Raw genomic sequence first — 11,945 nt, 5'->3', positions numbered from 1 at the left:
CTATCTGTACAACAGACCCACAAGTTATGTCAATTACTTCTTCCCTTCTTGTGTTCCTGAAGATAGCTTCCCTGCCCCTATTGAGGATCTCAAATGTTATTCTCAAGTAAATATTCATGAAAGTACTCACCTTTGCTGTTGGTTTCAATCCTTCCCTATACCTGGGATCACAACCAACAAACATTTGCTCATTCACTGTGAACGGCAGTCTACCAGTTTCCTCACATCCAGGGAAGGAGGAGCACTGTCCTCATAATAAAGGTAAGCTGAGGATAGCGCATGTTCCTCCCTGCTACCTTTCTTCCACTGCTTTGTCCTGATGGTCAGTAAGTACCTGGAATAAAAGTCCACCATCGGCATGAATGGACTTCCATTCTTGGCATAAATGCATGTTTCAGCATAAATAAAATTACCTCTAGTGCCAGACCTGGAAGACCCCCTTCATGCAAATAGGGTTCTGTGGATCAGGACCAAGTCCACCTCCTGTTTTTGCAGTAGACAATTAAGAGCTGTAGTTGCATCTGTACTGCGTCGCAAATGTATCTGCAACACTTGCAGCCGCCAACTTGCCACCATGGTCACTTCTGATGGCTTTGGTTGTCCTGGCAGTAACCTCAAAGGACTCTTAAGTACAGTTTAAGATCTGGTTCTCACTTTTTCCTTATCATTTTTCACCAACTTCCACCACAAGGGTTTGGCTGTCTGATACAACCTTTTGTTTGATTACCCTTCAGTTCTCTGTCAAGACTTTCTGGTTCTGCACCCGTATTTTCTCAAGCACAGTCCTTGGAGCAGTGTCCTTAAGATGATCTGGTATCCAAATTAATACCTTTACTATCCTGAAGAGCTCAACCACTATCTTGACAGGCAGCTTTGCCTTTTCCCACAGACATATCTTGTGTACTGTCTTCTTAAGCCAGTCCACTGTACCCAATTCAACACAGACAAAATAAGAGTATCTTTGTCAAGCCGGACCTTCCAGAATGTAGGGGCCTGGACTTGCCCCCCCCCCCCCCCCTAAACAAGCTCCAACTGCTGTGAGGTGATGTTACCCAGATGATATCCTTATTTGATAATTGCTACTTTGAAACAAAGACTGCATTACTATATGTGGGTTTCCTATTTCACACTCCATCTTTTTCTGGTCCTGATTTTTGTTTTTATGTATTAACAAAGGATCAATAAACTCCGCCATAGCTGGTCCCAAGCCAGGTTGAAAAAGGAGGGGGGGGGGGGGGGGGAGAGGAGGAGTAACACCTCGTAAAAAAAACCTTCGTTCACCTGGCCCAGGTGATAGTACCTTGTGATGGCCCCTTGCCAGGGACACGGTGAATACCTCAACGGCAGTGAAGGCGGAGATGAAGATCATCGGTACGGCGGAACTGGCGGAAGAGGCAACCTTGCTTTTTGGGATACCATAAAAGCTATTGTCCAAGATTATTTGGACAAAGGGCACGACAGTTCAACAGGTTAGTGGCGGTAACCCTACAGTGTCTGTTCCACATGTTAGTGGCGGCTGATCTATAAAACTCAGAAGTGGAACTCTGAGCTTAACCAGAGTGAAATCTCAATTTCAGTCACAAACCCAGTCCAAATAAATCAACATGGATCCAGCACCTTCAAAGACGAATTACCCCAGTGGGTCAAATCCCATGGTTGAAAAACCGGAAGTGGTCTATTCGGATTCTGGGGAGACCACAGGAGGTAAATCGGAGTATCTCAAAACCCCGTAATAACAAAATCAAACCAAAATCTAGAATTTGACTAATGACATTTCATGTAAATTCTCTCTTAAAAATGGGAAAACTAAAAAACATCCTGGACAATTCCAGAGAACGTAAAATCAAAATTACTGCATTTCAGGAATCACGGTATACAGATCAAAATACTTTTGATTCAGAAGGATACAGGATATACAAAGGAAAACCTGGAAAACAAGCCATGGCAAATTGTCCACAATTTGGAACTGGATTTATAGTAGATACATCAATACTTGATTCAGTCACGACTTTCAAATCTTACTCGGGTCGGCTAAAAAGATATACACCCTAATCAACGGACATGCACCAACTAACATCACTTACAAAAACAAAGTAGAAGAATTCTGGAACCAATTAGATAATATTCTCCAAAAAATTCCAAATAACCATGTCAAAATCCTTATGGGCAATTTCAATGTACAAATCGGTAAAGAAAAGAAATATCGATATTGGGTAGGTAAATGGTCAGGGCATACACAGACCAACCAGAATGGTATGCGAGTCATTGAAATCTGCAAAAACCACGACCTATTTTTCAAATCAACATTTTTCAAGAAAAGAGCCTCAAAAATGAAAACTTGGATCTCACCTAATCCAGTATTAGGTGAATATCAGATGGATCATGTAATGATCTCCTGCGTAAATACAGTAGAAATCATGAAACTTAAAGTCCTTAATGGACTAGACCTAGATTCCGACCATTACCCAACAAAATTCTCCCTAGATGTCATTCCAGAAAAAAGAAAATTCACTAAGAAATCTCCACACCGTAAATACGATGTACAAAAGATAAATGGTAATGAACAATTTACAAAAGAAACACAAAATTTAAAACCACAAAATCGGCAACAACTGCAAGCAGGACTTTTAAAAGCAGCTGAAACTATAGCGCCGCAAACAAGAACACGTAAACACCCATGGTGGACAGATGAGTGGGACCAAATGATAAATCTCAGACAATAGGCGTGGCAAAATTGGTTGTGCAACAAAAATCAAAAGACCCTGAAAGATCTCAAAGATACCAGGTAAACAGACACAAAAGCAATATGAACAGTCCGTAAACAACACGAAGACAAAAAATTGCAAGACATAGAAAATGATTTCAAGAAAAACAATTCCTGAAATTTCTACAGAGTATTCAAACAAAAATTAACAAAGTACTCTCCTCCATCACTCCAATTCAAAAATGAACATGGGGAAATTGCCCATACCAACACCGAAAACTGTGAAATTCTTGCAAAATACTTTTCTAAATTAATGAATTGTGGGAAAGGCCTGCAGAAAAATTTGAGTTCCATCACAAACAACGAAACCCAGACTAAAAGCCACCAAGTTTACAGGAGATTACAGAGATAATTCAGTCAATGAAAAATAACAAAGCATCAGGAGAAGACCAAATCATTGCAGAATTATAGAAAAATGCAGGAGAAAATCTTATTGCAAAACTCAAAGAAATTATACATGAAATCTGGAAAACTGAAAAAATCCCCACAGACTGGAAGACAGCAATCATACATCCTTTCAATCATACCTCCTCTGTACAAAAAAGGAAGTAAAAAAGACCCCAACAACTATCGTGGAATCTCTTTATTGTCAATAACATACAAAATTCTGTCTAAAGCCCTACTAAACCGAGCAGAACCTCAGCTGGATTCAAAACTAGGCGAATACCAAGGTGGATTCAGAAAAGATTGATCATGCGTAGAGCAAATCCTTCACTTGAAAAACTTATTGAAATATTTGCATAGTACTTCAAACAAAAGTTATGTCATCACGTTTGTCAACTTTAAAAAAGCATATGACAGTATAGACCGAGAATCCCTTTTTGAAGTATTAGCAGAATTTGGACTAGATCACAAACATCATAAAAGAAACACTCACGGAGACCAAATCCAAAGTAAAATTTATGGGAGAATTGAGCACAGAATTTGAAATAGACACAGGAGTATGACAAGGGGATGTACTGTCTCCAGCGCTCTTCAACTGTGCTCTTGAAAAAGTTGTTAGAGAATGGAGAAAAGCAGGTGCACCAGCACACAGACTGGGACTAAGACGTAAGGGCATAGAATTAGACTGTTTAGCATTTGTTGATGACATGGCACTGATCGCACAATACATTACCGATGCACAGAAACAGCTAGAATTATTACAAGAGCAGGCAGCAAAAATAGGATTACAAATTTCATTTGAAAAAACAAAATTTATGACTGACATCAAAGATGCACCTTCTGATCTCAAAACTGGTAATAACTACATCTCTCGAGTAAGGTGAATGGATTGCAGAAAATTGTAATGAAAAGAAATCTGTCAGATCAAGAGTCCAGAAAATGGAGACGGCGTTCCAGTTAACAAAAAACATTTACAACAAAAAGTAAACCCGAAGCTCTCTATGCATCTGAGACACTAAACCTTAAACACAGAACACTAAAAGAGGAATTAGAAGTGAAAGAACATAAAATAATGAGGAAAATCCTAGGACCAAGAACTAAAGATGGTGTGTATTATCCAAAACCCAATGCAGAAATATATAATAATATCTCCAAAATAACAGACACAATGTGCATGAGAAGAATCCAATTCATGAGGCATTTAGAAAGAATGGACTCAAACATGTTAATGCACAAAATCCATACTTTTTAAAGAACAAAACTACAAGACCAAAATGGTACAAACAGATGGAAAAAGACTTGAGAGAATTAGGGTCTCCAAATCTACATGATAGAAATGAAATCACAAACACACGGGGTTTTGAGGAAGAAGGGAGAAAAGCTAACCGACATACGTGGTCTACGCAACGAAAACTAGCCCATTCGTTGTTCATCAAAGAATACTGGGCGAAAAGGAAGGCCAACAAATGTTGATTATGCGTGGTCCTAAGTGATCCATCCGCGAAGAAGAAGAAAAATAAGAAGAAAGCATCAATATTTCTCTGTAGTGACAAAATTAATATATGAAGTCTTTCAGTACTTTTGTGTTTGGTTTCTTTTGTATTAGAAAACAGAATACTGGAGACCCAAAACTACCACAATTAATAAACTAGATTTGAATATTTGTAAAAAAACTCCTGATAAAAATAATGTGTAATGACACTAAAAAGCAATTCACAACTTTCTTCATTATTCAATTGAACGCTTGCTTTCAAAATAATAATAATGTACGGGTGACAACAGTTTTATATCATTTTTAAATCGGATGTGATCCGTCATTTTTCTTTCTAACACTAAAGTGGTAAGAATTGCCCCAACATTAATTGGATTAGTAATTATAACTTGCAGCACACAACAAGTCTGGCATATGACTCGGGTAATTGAAATCCAATATTATACACTCCTGGAAATTGAAATAAGAACACCGTGAATTCATTGTCCCAGGAAGGGGAAACTTCATTGACACATTCCTGGGGTCAGATACATCACATGATCACACTGACAGAACCACAGGCACATAGACACAGGCAACAGAGCATGCACAATGTCGGCACTAGTACAGTGTATATCCACCTTTCGCAGCAATGCAGGCTGCTATTCTCCCATGGAGACGATCGTAGAGATGCTGGATGTAGTCCTGTGGAACGGCTTGCCATTCCATTTCCACCTGGCGCCTCAGTTGGACCAGCGTTCGTGCTGGACGTGCAGACCGCGTGAGACGACGCTTCATCCAGTCCCAAACATGCTCAATGGGGGACAGATCCGGAGATCTTGCTGGCCAGGGTAGTTGACTTACACCTTCTAGAGCACGTTGGGTGGCACGGGATACATGCGGACGTGCATTGTCCTGTTGGAACAGCAAGTTCCCTTGCCGGTCTAGGAATGGTAGAACGATGGGTTCGATGACGGTTTGGATGTACCGTCCCCTCGACGATCACCAGTGGTGTACGGCCAGTGTAGGAGATCGCTCCCCACACCATGATGCCGGGTGTTGGCCCTGTGTGCCTCGGTCGTATGCAGTCCTGATTGTGGCGCTCACCTGCACGGCGCCAAACATGCATATGACCATCATTGGCACCAAGGCAGAAGAGACTCTCATCGCTGAGGACGACACGTCTCCATTCGTCCCTCCATTCACGCCTGTCGCGACACTACTGGAGGCGGGCTGCACGATGTTGGGGCGTGAGCGGAAGACGGCCTAACGGTGTGCGGGACCGTAGCCCAGCTTCATGGAGACGGTTGCGAATGGTCCTCGCCGATACCCCAGGAGCAACAGTGTCCTTAATTTGCTGGGAAGTGGCGGTGCGGTCCCCTACGGCACTGCGTAGGATCCTACGGTCTTGGCGTGCATCCGTGCGTCGCTGCGGTCCGGTCCCAGGTCGACGGGCACGTGCACCTTCCGCCGACCACTGGCGACAACATCGATGTACTGTGGAGACCTCACGCCCCCACGTGTTGAGCAATTCGGCGGTACGTCCACCCGGCCTCCCGCATGCCCACTATACGCCCTCGCTCAAAGTCCGTCAACTGCACATACGGTTCACGTCCACGCTGTCGCGGCATGCTACCAGTGTTAAAGACTGCGATGGAGCTCCGTATGCCACGGCAAACTGGCTGACACTGACGGCGGCGGTGCACAAATGCTGCGCAGCTAGCGCCATTCGACGGCCAACACCGTGGTTCCTGGTGTGTCCGCTGTGCCGTGCGTGTGATGATTGCTTGTACAGCCCTCTCGCAGTGTCCGGAGCAAGTATGGTGGGTCTGACACACCGGTGTCAATATGTTCTTTTTTCCATTTCCAGGAGTGTATAACTGACAGAACATCCATCTTAATTAATTTGTCTTCAGCAATGTGTTAAATGTTTCTTTCTTTGAATTAATTTAGAAATTAATAGAAAAACCATGCTCTTATATTCAAATAACAATTAAAATACTCTTTATAAGTGTGGGGTTATACCCATATAGGGTGCCTAAAGGATGCTGCGTTCTCAGAATGCTATATAACAATTCAAGCAAATAACATTAGTAGTTTTATTTCAATAAAGCAGATTGACAATACTTAACTTTGGAGTTACATCAGTGTCACAAGCGATGGGTGACATGCAGACAGTAATGTTCTTCGCTATAGACAATGTTCAAGCATGCAATGTATATGGATCACTAATAACTTTTCTCATAGCACTCTCTGCTAGTCCATACTAATACTCTGTGAATACCTTCCACTAATGTCTGGCCGAGGCTGGCAGGAGCGGCACTTACATTCACTTCAGCTACATGCTGCTCCTATCATGGTGATGTCCTGGTCAGCGCACCACTGGTCGACATTGCCTCACTGCCTTCTCTGGTCTTGCATTCTTCCTCTTTGTTCTGGCGTTTGTGCTTGCGCCAGAACATTCCTTCCCCCCAAAGCAACTGACCATTGTCATGTAGGGAGTGTGATCATGGCGGGGGTGGCAGGAGTGTGGGTGCATCATCCGTCTAGAAGCTGTGGCTGCAGGGGACGTCAAGCTTCCGGCCATACCCCACCATCCGGCCTGCACTCTGGTGGAAATGTCCCCTGGAAAACAACCAGAAGGGTATGCGTCCGCCTCCTACTGCCATGAACCAGAAGAAGAAGGTGGTGACTGCTGCTACAGTGTGGGTGAGTCCAGCTCAATCGGTAGGACGAGCGGAAGTGAAGGCTCCATCTACATGGGGTCGTCCTGCCGCTGCTGTGGCCACGCTGCCCTCTGGACCCATGAATCTGCAGGAAGAAAGACTGAAAGATCATCGTGTACATGGCAAAGTTGATTTTGATGGCGGTGCTGCAAGCCATCTGGGCCTGAAAGAAGAAACATGCAAGCACCACGTCGACGGATGATCTCGCCTCGCACCCACTGTCTGCTGCCACTAAAAACCCTGTAAAAGACAATATCATGCGGCGCGAAGCAATACTGGCGCCTTTGGTGCCGGATGCTGATGAGGATGAAGCAGTGTCCAATGGCAGTGGCCATGAAGCAATTCCAACGGTGATTTCCATCTTGTGAGTGCTAATGGTATGAGGTGAGAAACAGTTGCAATTTATCCCTGGTGTGTGCAGAGCGAAGTTTGGCCATTTGCTGCTTGAAGGTTCTGACAAAACATTCCACTTCCGCCATCTGACTGTGGATGGAACGGTGCACTAGTTACATGCTGTATGCCATTACGTTCACAGAATGTTTCAAATGTGTTTGACGTGAACTGAGGTCTGTTGTCTCACACTATTACTTCACATGAAACTTCGAAGCAAAAAATCCATGACAACATCTGAATTGTGCTATGTGACATTGTCAGTTTCACTGGCACAGCAAAAGCAAACTTGCTATACAAGTCAATCACAATCAACCAGCAAGTGTTCCAAAAAGGTCCCGCACAGTCTATGTGCACACGTTGCCATGGCAATTGCGACTTATACTAAGCAGAAGCTCTGCAGATGACGAAGAAATTGAAGAAATGTATGATGAAATGAAAGAAATTATTCAGATAGTGAAGGGAGACGAAAATTTAATAGTCATGGGTGACTGGAATTCGAGTGTAGGAAAAGGGAGAGAAGGAAACGTAGTAGGTGAATATGGATTGGGGCTAAGAAATGAAAGAGGAAGCCGCCTGGTAGAATTTTGCACAGAGCACAACTTAATCATAGCTAACACTTGGTTTAAGAATCATGATAGAAGGTTGTATATGTGGAAGAACCCTGGAGATACTAAAAGGTATCAGATAGATTATATAATGGTAAGACAGAGATTTAGGAACCAGGTTTTAAATTGCAAGACATTTCCAGGGGCAGATGTGGACTCTGACCACAATCTATTGGTTTTGACCTGTAGATTCAAACTGAAGAAACTGCAAAAAGGTGGGAATTTAAGGAGATGGGACCTGGATAAACTGAAAGAACCAGAGGTTGTACAGAGTTTCAGGGAGAGCATAAGGGAACAATTGACAGGAATGGGGGAAAGAAATACAGTAGAAGAAGAATGGGTAGCTTTGAGGGATGAAGTAGTGAAGGCAGCAGAGGATCAAGTAGGTAAAAAGACGAGGGCTAGTAGAAATCCTTGGGTAACAGAAGAAATATTGAATTTAATTGATGAAAGGAGAAAACATAAAAATGCAGGAAATGAAGCAGGGAAAAAGGAATACAAACGTCTCAAAAATTCAGTCCGGTGATGTTGAGGAAATTAGATAAGGAAATGAGACACTTAAAGTAGTAAAGGAGTTTTGCTATTTGGGGAGCAAAATAACTGATGATGGTCGAAGTAGAGACGATATAAAATGTAGACTGGCAATGGCAAGGAAAGCGTCTCTGAAGAAGAGAAATTTGTTAACATCAAGTATAGATTTAAGTGTCAGGAAGTCATTTCTGAAAGTATTTGTATGGAGTGTAGCCATGTATGGAAGTGAAACATGGACGATAAATAGTTTGGACAAGAAGAGAATAGAAGCTTTTGAAATGTTGTGCTACAGAAGAATGCTGAAGATTAGATGGGTAGATCACATAACTAATGAGGATGTATTGAATAGAATTGGAGAGAACAGAAATTTGTGGCAGAGCTTGATTAGAGGGGATCAGTTGGTAGTGCATATTCTGAGGTGTCAAGGGATCACCAATTTAGTATTGGAGGGCAGCGTGGAGGGTAAAAATCGTAGGGGGAGACCAAAAGATGAATACTCTAAACAGATTCAGAAGGATGTAGGTTGCAGTAGGTACTGGGAGATGAAGAAGCTTGCACAGGATAGAGTAGCATGGAGAGCTGCATCAAACCAGTCTCAGGACTGAAGACCACAACAACAACAACAACTAAGCAGAGAATTTTTGTGGTGGAGCGGACTGATTTTCTGCTCGTGCATAACACTGTGATGTCATCTGTTCTATTTGGGCGTCCATACCCTGCAGAGTACAGTGTTGATGCGCTGTTTCGTACGAACAATCCCCCAGTGTCCTTTGTGAAGTAACTGCAACACTTCCTTTTGCAAAGCCTTAGGTAGGGATCAACATATGTGACAGTCCACTATCATCCTGAACAAGAATTACGCCATCCTGTATATCGAGGTTACACCGACATGCAAAATATCAGCGTACAACAGATTTCTATATACTATGCAAGGAACAAGGCCAAGATGTGTTAATGTACTTGCACAGAATGTTCAAATCTGAATCAGCTTCCATGACCTGTGCAATCTTCTTATAGTTCAGAGGCAAAGATAGAAGCAATTCAGAATCCTGAGCATCGATGTGACAACAAGATGCAGCAGAAGCGTCAAGGTCTGTGTCAGCACCGATCGGAGGATGTGAAAGTGCGCCCGCATTACCATGTTGAGCTGTCTGACGATACACAATTTCGTACTGGTATTGAGACAACAAAGCCCATCTTTGCAATCTTTGGGAAGTTTGCACAGGAACTGGTTTCATTGGATGAAACAAGGACTTGAAGGCTTGTGGTATGTTACTAAGTAGAATTTTCTGCCATACAAATAGTAGTGGAATTTGGTGACACCATACACAACAGCCAAAGCCTCTTTTTCAAATTGTGAATAGTTACACTGAACTTTGGACAACACCTTTGATGTGAAAGCAATAGGTCTGCCTTTATCACCAATTCTGTGCAAAAGCACTGCACAGATTCCGTAAGAGGAAGTGACTACTTGCAATACAACTGGTTTGTCAGGGTCAAGGTGAACTAAGTACTGATCACTGAGCAATGCATCTTTAAGTTTTTGAAAAGCTACTTGGCATTCATCTGTCCAAACAATGGGGACATTCTTGCGACGCATGCTATGCAATGGATCCATTACTAAATAGAATTTTCTGCCACACAAATAGTGGTGGAATTTGGTGACACCATACACAATAGACAAAGCCCCTTATTCAATTTGTCACACTGAGCTTTGGACAACACTTTTCATGCGAAAGCAATAGGTCTGTCTTTATCACCAATTCTGTACAAAAGCACTGCACTGATTCCGTAAGAGGTAGCATTAACTTGCAAAACAACTGGTTTGTCAGAATCAAAGTGAACTAAGCATCGATCACTGAGCAATGTATCTTTAAATTTTTGAAAAGCTACTTGGCACTCATCTGTCCAAACAAAGGGGACATTCTTGCGATGCAAGTGATGCAATGGAGCTGTGATTTGCACAGCATTCGGTATGAACTGAATATAATAGTTCATTTTCCCTAAAACTGACTGCAATTCTGTGATATTGCAAAGAATTGGCAAGTCTCGTACGGCTAACTAGTGCAACTGAAGAGGATGTACACAGTCCAGTCTACACTTTAGTCCTGCATCAGATAATATACAAAACAAAGCATGTAAATTTGCAATATGTTCTTCAGGTTAATGACCTGCTATTACAATATCATACAAATAGTTTGAATAGTTTGGTACTGGCACAGTCAGCTGTTCCAAATACCGTTCGAAAATGGCACATGTGGAAGCACTGCCAGAAGGCAAATACAAATATTTAAACAAACCTAAATGAGTATTTACTACACACACATTTTGAGATTCTTCATTGAGCGGTATTTGAAGAGACGCGCTGCACAAATCCGTTTTTGAAAAGTAGGTCCAGTGCCTAATTTGTCCATGAGATCCTCTGGGCATGGCAGTGGGCAAATATCAATCACAGTTCGTGGGTTGACTGCAGACTTAAAGTCAACAAAGAGGCGAATGCGACCTGAAGGTTTAGGGAGAAATACCAGTGGACTTGGCCACTGACTAGCTGATATGGGTGCAAAAACTCTGTTTCCTAGCAATCCTTTAAGTTCAGCCGAGACTTTGTCCCGTAATACAATGGGAACAGTTCTGTCCCAGCAAAATTTTGGCTGAGCATTGTCTTTCAGCATAACAAAATTGTTATGCTGCAACAAAATTGTTAGCTTAGCCTAAACCTTCAGAAAAGAGTTCAGGGAATTCTTTTAGCAAGCTAGCTACACTGTCTTTTGCATTGAATGCAGACACTGACAACACATTGGCCTGAATGTAAAAGACAAACAAATCAAAAGTATCAAGACCAAATATGTTCTCACACTTGCGAGATTATAGTACTGTAAAAGTCACTGTTCGTGAATGCAAGGGGAGTGATACATGGCACACAAAGTACATGTTCCGAGAACGGGGATGTCTTGTCCACAATAAGCCATCTGTCGAGTGCTGGTTTTAGACAGCCATGGGAAGCCTAACAGTTCATATGTGTGACGGCTGAGCAATGTGGCAGAGGCACTTGTGTCCAAATGAAATTTCTC

Source organism: Schistocerca cancellata, chromosome 3 (genome assembly GCF_023864275.1).
Source record: "Schistocerca cancellata isolate TAMUIC-IGC-003103 chromosome 3, iqSchCanc2.1, whole genome shotgun sequence".
In the NCBI taxonomy this organism is placed as follows: domain Eukaryota; kingdom Metazoa; phylum Arthropoda; class Insecta; order Orthoptera; family Acrididae; genus Schistocerca; species Schistocerca cancellata.
This window is presented reverse-complemented; position numbering follows the sequence as displayed.